Source organism: Camellia sinensis, chromosome 9 (genome assembly GCF_055761805.1).
Source record: "Camellia sinensis isolate YWXY chromosome 9, ASM5576180v1, whole genome shotgun sequence".
Classification (NCBI taxonomy): Eukaryota; Viridiplantae; Streptophyta; class Magnoliopsida; order Ericales; family Theaceae; genus Camellia; species Camellia sinensis.
This window is the reverse complement of record NC_138969.1, coordinates 133,977,732-133,984,808: the sequence shown is the minus strand read 5'-3', so window position 1 is coordinate 133,984,808 and position 7,077 is coordinate 133,977,732.

Sequence of the window (7,077 nt, the reverse complement as noted above, 5' to 3'; positions counted from 1 at the left end):
CTTGAAGCTCTGTTGGAGCCTCCTTTGAGCTTTAGAAGGTGTTTTATGCTCAGATTTGTGCCTAAAATTGTGTTGTGCTTCAAGAGGTATAACTCTCTCCCTTTAAGCATGTTTTTCATACATGTTTTGCCATATTTTTCCACCATTTCAAGGCTGGTTTTTGGCATGTAAAAATTTCTGTTTTTCAGTCCTAAAAATGGTGGTTTGAGCCTTTGTGAGTTAGGGGGTTGTCCCCCCCCCCCCCTTTGTCTCTTCGGCTTGTGAAGCTTTTTGTGCCATCTTTCATCACCTTTCAAACCAACTCTTTTGACCTTTTAACCACTGAAACTTAGAGGTTTTTTAGTGGTAAAAACTTTGTTTTGAGGTCCAAAATGGGAGGGGTTGGCCTCCCCTCCTTGTGTCTCACTTCCATGCCTGGTTAGCATCACATGATAACATGATTTTGTGGCTTAACTTAGCTTAATCTCAGCATGTTTTTGGCTCTATTTTTACATGTTTCAACTCTGTTTCGGGTTGGTTGGAGCATTTGTTGCTTGCTTTTTGTACTTGTAGTGCAATTATGCTTACTAGTCTAGCATGCCTAATGGTTTAGCCTATTATTCTAGCTTGTGTTAGCTTAACTTCAGCATGTTTTAGCTACCATTTTAGCCTACTTTAACTCTATTTTGGGCTGGTTAAGTCCTTTGAGGCTTGTATTGCATGGCTATAATGTAATGGCCTTCACTAGTTCATTGTTTTAAGGCCTCTAGCATGTGTTTACTTGAGATGATTGCATGTTGTAGCATCATTTAGCATGTGATTTTAGTGCATAGAGCTCTATTACACTCTCACTCTTTCATTGCTTTTGAGAGTTGTGCCTCGAGCCTTGTTTGGAGCCTAACATGTGAGCATGTTTTTCTTGCCTTCTATGCTTCAATCTCACCATATTTTAGCCTTTGATTTGGCAAGTTTTAGCTCTGTTTTGAGTTGGTTTGGTCATTTGAGCTTGATATTGCATGCCTCTAGTGTAGTGTTCTTCACTAGTTTAATGTTTTTGGCTTTTGAACATGTTGTGCATGTGTTGCTTGCATGGTTTAGTGCCATTTTTCATACCATTTCAGCACTGAAAAGTCTGCAACCACCCTCTATTCTTCACTTTTTAATTTTCTTTGAAAGTGGTTTTGAGCCCCTTGTTGGCTTGAGTGTGAACTTGAGGCTCTCATGCCTAATGGTTTTAACTCTCTCTTGAGGGTTCCTTCTAACTAATAGCATGAGGCCTCTTTCATGCTCAAGGTTCTTGCGGCTTTGGCCATCTTTCCAATTAGAGAACTTTCACATTGGACTTAATCGGTTAAAGGATTAATCGGTAATGTAAAATGTGTAAACAAAATGAATCAAGTAAAACTCGAGCAAGATAAGCATTTTTATGTTGCATTGCATGTGTTCAATCGGACGTTATATTGAACACAAGGAAGATTGGTCCACTTCATACTCAAAGTGATGAAATGGGCCAATCTCCTTTGTCTCCATCACCTTTGATAATCCATGATAAGGTAGTGGTCTAGAGTCTTGTTTTGTGCATTTATTGAAAGTGTCCAACTTGGATCTTTGGCCATCATGCATTGAAAATGCTTGATTGGTGGTTTTGAATCCAAGAGTGCCACTCCTTTGATGGCTTGAGATGATAAAGAGGGGCATAGTACAAACATACCCTTGGAAAACCCTCCATTTTCCTCTGTTTGTGCTCTGTTGCAGTGTGGTGATTTAGCACACCAGTGGCCGGCAGTGGCTCACAGATGGTTGGCAGTGCTACATCCTTGGCCGGCAGTGTCTCACTTTGGCCAGCAGATGGCCGGCAGCAAGAACTCATGGTCGGTTGGCCACTGATGCAATCCTCAGCATGGAATTGGTAAGGTGGAGCAGAAAGTTCTTGGAGCAACCCTGCAAACAGAGCCTCTCAAGAGCAAACCAGTGGGCTTTTCAAGGCAAAAACCGAGTGCATCCATCTTCTACTTTCCAAAGCAGAGCTGAGGTAGTGTAGTTTAATGCTTTACATGTTTAGTTAGCATGAATTTGTAATTTAATTAATTAGTTTGCTAATTAGGTAAGTCTTGTAATAATTAAGTAGCTTAGCTAGCTATTTCTTTATTTTGATTTGTAATAATTAATAATTAGTTTACTAGTTATTCGTTTGGTTTGTAATAATTTGTCTAATTAGCTTAATTAGATTAGTTTGATTAGCTTAGCTTAGAGTAGCTTAACTAATTATTCATTCGGACCCTCCTTTGCGAGGGCGCAATGTTGTAATAAGTGTGTGTGCGTTTGTGCATGTCTTCCAACCCCACATCTTTCTTCCTTTTATTTACTCGCTTTCAATAGTTAGATTAGGGACATGTTTCGATTAGTATACCTTATGCTTGCATGTTTGCATCCATTCATTTGTCTTGCATGCACCGAGGCTTGGCGTATCATACAAACAGCATTGCAAATTCAATACTTATTTGAATACATGTTTCAAAGTATGTTATCAAATTGTTGCATTGATGTGCCATCTTAGATAGCCAAGCCTATTAATTGCATATTGCATGTGTTGCATTAGGCATCTTGTATAGTTAGGATCATGCATTTTTCTAACTAATTTTTGTTTTGGCTTAGAGTACACTATAAGTTTTATGCTTTAGCATACTTGCATGAGTGTGAGTGATGCCATATTTCGCATGCTTACCATGAGGCTATGTGCTTATATGATGAACTGCATGAACGCCTGTGGATGAAGGCTTTGTTGTTTGAGTTGGACCAATTCGACAAATGTGAGTTTTAAGCCCACTTTGCGAAGTGGAAAAATCATGTTTTAAGCCCACCCGAGGGTGGCAAATCCGCGTTTTAGCCCACTTGAGAGTGGCACCTTCAAACCATTTTCGAAAGCAAACATGAGTTGAATTTGTTCCAATTTTAGTCTATACTTGTATGTGTGCGTCACATAGTAAAGTTAGCTAATAACCAAAGTAAGAACACATGAGGTTTATAAAACAACATATCATGATTAGTAGAGGCCGATCTTTGATCGGGCGAGCGGGGGTGCTCATTTCAGGACCTTTCCCTTTCGTCTCAAGTTCCCAAGCCGAGGCAACTTTGGTGATAACGGAGACGTGGCCTTTGGCACAAGTCAGGGTTTCCTAAATTTTCCAAAAACAAAATATTTAGGTGGCGACTCTGTAATCTGGCAAAGAAGTCCAATGTTGGCATTATTTGATTCAAAATCTGATTTTCCAAAATGATTTGCCGGATTAGACTCTTTGGTGTTTATCAGTCTCACATTGCACTTTGTGAGATTAGATTCAGAACCGTGATAGGAGTTCGAACTATAGGAGCAATTCGCGCCTCTCCGAAAGGGGGCGCGCGAAGAAAGTCGAGTCTATAGTACCACGACCTTAGTTGCCAGTTTTCGTGGAAGGGGATGAAGGAAAACATTGCCTTGTTTATATTGAGGTGCCTTACTTGTCAACAAGTGATGGCCGAGCATTAGAGGCCAACGGGTTTGTTGCAACCTTTGCCTATAGTTGAGTAGAAGTGGGAGCATGTCACGATGGATTTTGTTGTGGGTCTTTCGAGGACTCAACAAGGTAACGATGCTGTGTGGGTGATAGTTGATCGATTAACTAAGTTAGCACACTTTGTACCTATGCGCGCGAGTGACTCGGTAGATTACCTTGCCGACTTTATGTTAGGGACATAGTTCAACTTCACGAGGTCCCTATGACTATCATTTCAGATAGAGATCTGCGTTTCACGCCTCGATTGTGGCAGAGCCTATAGAATGCCATAGGCACTAGGTTGGCTTTTAACGTCGCCTATCATTCTTAGACCGACGGGTAGTCAGAGCGTACCATTCAAATACTAGAGGATATGCTACGGGGTTGTGTTCTTGACTCTAAGGTGTCATAGGTGAGGCTTTTAATGGTGTTTGCCTACAACAACAGCTTTCAGGCAACTATTGGCATGGCGCCGTTTGAGGTCTTGTATGGCCCACCGTATAGATCTCCTATGTGTTTGTCTGAGGTAGGCGACACACCTATGTTAGGCCCTGAGTTAGTCTAGGAAACAACGGAAAAGGTTGCACTTATCCATCAGAGGTTGGTTTCGGCTCAGAGTCATTACAAGAGTTATGCCGACCGTAGGAGGAGACAATTATCATTTGAGGTAGGAGATCATGTCTTCTTGAAAATATCACCTAGACGGGGTTTGATGATGTTTGGGAAGTTGTCTCCTAGATTTATTGGGCCTTTTGAGATTCTAGAGCGTATTGTGGAGGTAGCTATTCGTCTAGCCTTGCCACCATAGCTTTTCGGGGTTCGTGACATATTTCATATCTGTATGCTCTGGAAGTATATCCGTCATATGTATTGGATTGGACCGAGTTAGAGGTAGATGAGGATGCCTCGTATGAGGAGAGACCAGTTAGAGTTTTTGATACACGGGACCAAGTCTTGAAAGGCAAGACAATTCCAATGGTAAAGGTGTTATGGAGACACCATGGTGTTGCGGAGGCAACTTGGAAACGTGAGGCGGAAGTCCGTGTGAAGTATCGGACCTTTTTGTTAATGTTTGAAACTTGTAATGAAAATCTTGTTATGCTGATTAAACATAAACATTGTACATGTTTTGGAAAAAGTGAATTGTATATTTAGTATTAAGGACTTTGTTTATCATTGTTATGAGAATGAAAGGCCGATGGATGGGTCATGGTTATGAATTCAACTTACTATTATTGTTAGAATTGATTTAACATGTGTTGTTGTTTGATTTAAAATTTCAGGGACGAAATTCCTTAAGGGGGTTATAACGATATTGGTTTAGACCCAACCCGTTTGTTGTTTTGGACCTGAGTTTCCTTATACTTGATAGTTGTCCATGTTCTTGTTATCTTATTCCTTGTTGAATTGGGTTGTGTGAGCCTTGTCATTACATTTGGAACAGGTTGGGAGTTTGGTTTTCAAAGGAACCTTTGCTAGAAATTTTGCTTGTTTGCTCAAGCGAAGCTTCTTGCACTCGAGCAAACTTTTATAGGTCTGAAATACAAGGAGCATGGTGTTTTTAGCTCAAGCGATCTTTCTGGCGCTCGAGCGGTCTTGGCTCGAGCGGTCCTTCTTGCACTCGAGCAGTTAGCCTCTGTCTACAAAACTTCTGGGTTTGTTTGCTCAAGCAATCTCACTTATTGTGTCTGGTCGCTCGAGCGGTGTTTTGGTCGCTCGCTCATATATCAGTTCGAGAAAGGTACTTTTTCAGTCATTTTCTCACCTTTTCTCTCTAAACATTCCAAAACGTAAATCTAGTCTCTCTCTCTCTCTCTCTCTCTCTCTCTCTCTCTCTCTCTCTCTCTTTCTAAAACACATCTTTAAACCTACAAATACATAATCATCCATTGATCTCTACACCCTAGTCCCTTTGATAAAAAGGTAGAGCTTGCCTAGAGCTTCTTTTTCATCAAAGCAAAGTTGATTTTCGACTTCATCAAAGTTTATTCTCTCTCTCCCTTGTCTTCTAGCCTTGAGGTAGGGATTTTTTCACAGTTTTGTATGGTTTTCAACTTGGTTATTTGATTTTCTAAACAATATTGTGATTTGGGAATTTTTGAACCAAATCTTTAAAAATCAATAGATGGGTTTTCAAATGGGTTCTTGAATATGATTGTGGGTCTGTAAATGTGGTCAGGTTGTGATAAAATGGTGGATTTTATCCTTGGAATTGATTTATAAGGAAAATGGAATTTTGCCCTAAAATGTGAATATTTGATTTTGTAAAAAGAAAATGGAAATGATGTTGGGTTTTATGAAATTGGAATAATGATGATGATGATGATGATAGTGGTGGTGGAGTTGGATATGCATTATCACTACCATCTTGAAAGTTTGGAATGTTTATCTTTATTAGAAATTATCTATCTGTTTAGAGATATATGTTTTGGGCTATCGGTGGAGGATAGCTATAATTGTTGTAGGAATTGCATGAGAATTAGGAGCATTGAAACTAATTTATTATCCATTTACATTGAACATTGTTGCATATTTAAAACATTAAAAATATATATTGTTTCGAGAAAAATGTGTGAATACGTTGGTGAATCTGGTAAGGGGTGTAGTTGTAGTGTTATTGTTGGCCTATGTGTCTTTGGTGAAAGTTTAGAAGCCCGCACGGTTACGTGTCGAGCCTTCCGGTTAGTACTAGTAAAAATTGCAATTGGTAGTTCTTGTATAGCCTACTTTTAGACACGTACCTCCCAATGCTTGTATCCACTGCCCTGTTTTCTGTTGTAATTGAAATGTTTTCAAAAATTGTGATATAAACCTGGCGTTGCATGGTGTATATCCCTATTTTGACTGGCCCTAAGACTTGGACACTTTCTTTTGATTACCCTATGATGACAATTAGAATGTGTTTCTTACAGAATCCTCAGTAAGAGAGATGAAATTTGAACTTTAATCCTAACCTTCACCATTATGGCCAAATTGTTTTAAAATACTAAATATTTCATTAGTTTAGTATTTTTGTAATTTTACATAAATTTATGTGTTTGTTCATATTTTTGGTGTTTTTATATAAATTGGTATAAATTACATATTTTATATGTATAAAATAAAATAATAAAAAGTTATATTATTATATTATATGTTTAGTATTTTGGTATAAATTATATATTTTAGATATTATTATAATTATATTATATATATTATAAAAGAAAAATAATAAAAAATTATATTGATGTGCCGACATCAATTCACTCAAACGAACATATATATATATATATATTATATAATATGCATATAGATGATATTAATATAATATTTATATTATTATATTTTGGTTTGTTACTTATATAAAGCAACCAGATGGATGATTTCAAAACGGGGGGAGGCCCAGCAAAAAGAAAAAGAGGCAAGGAGATTAGGAAATCAGAGAGAGGAAAATGAAAGGGTGCGAGAGAGTTTGAGAGAAAAAGAATCAGAAAGAAAGAAAATTATTTTTTTTTTTGAGAGAGAGAGAGGGAAAATAAAATATTTTCTTTGATATTTTTATTGCCGTTTCATCAATACACCATTC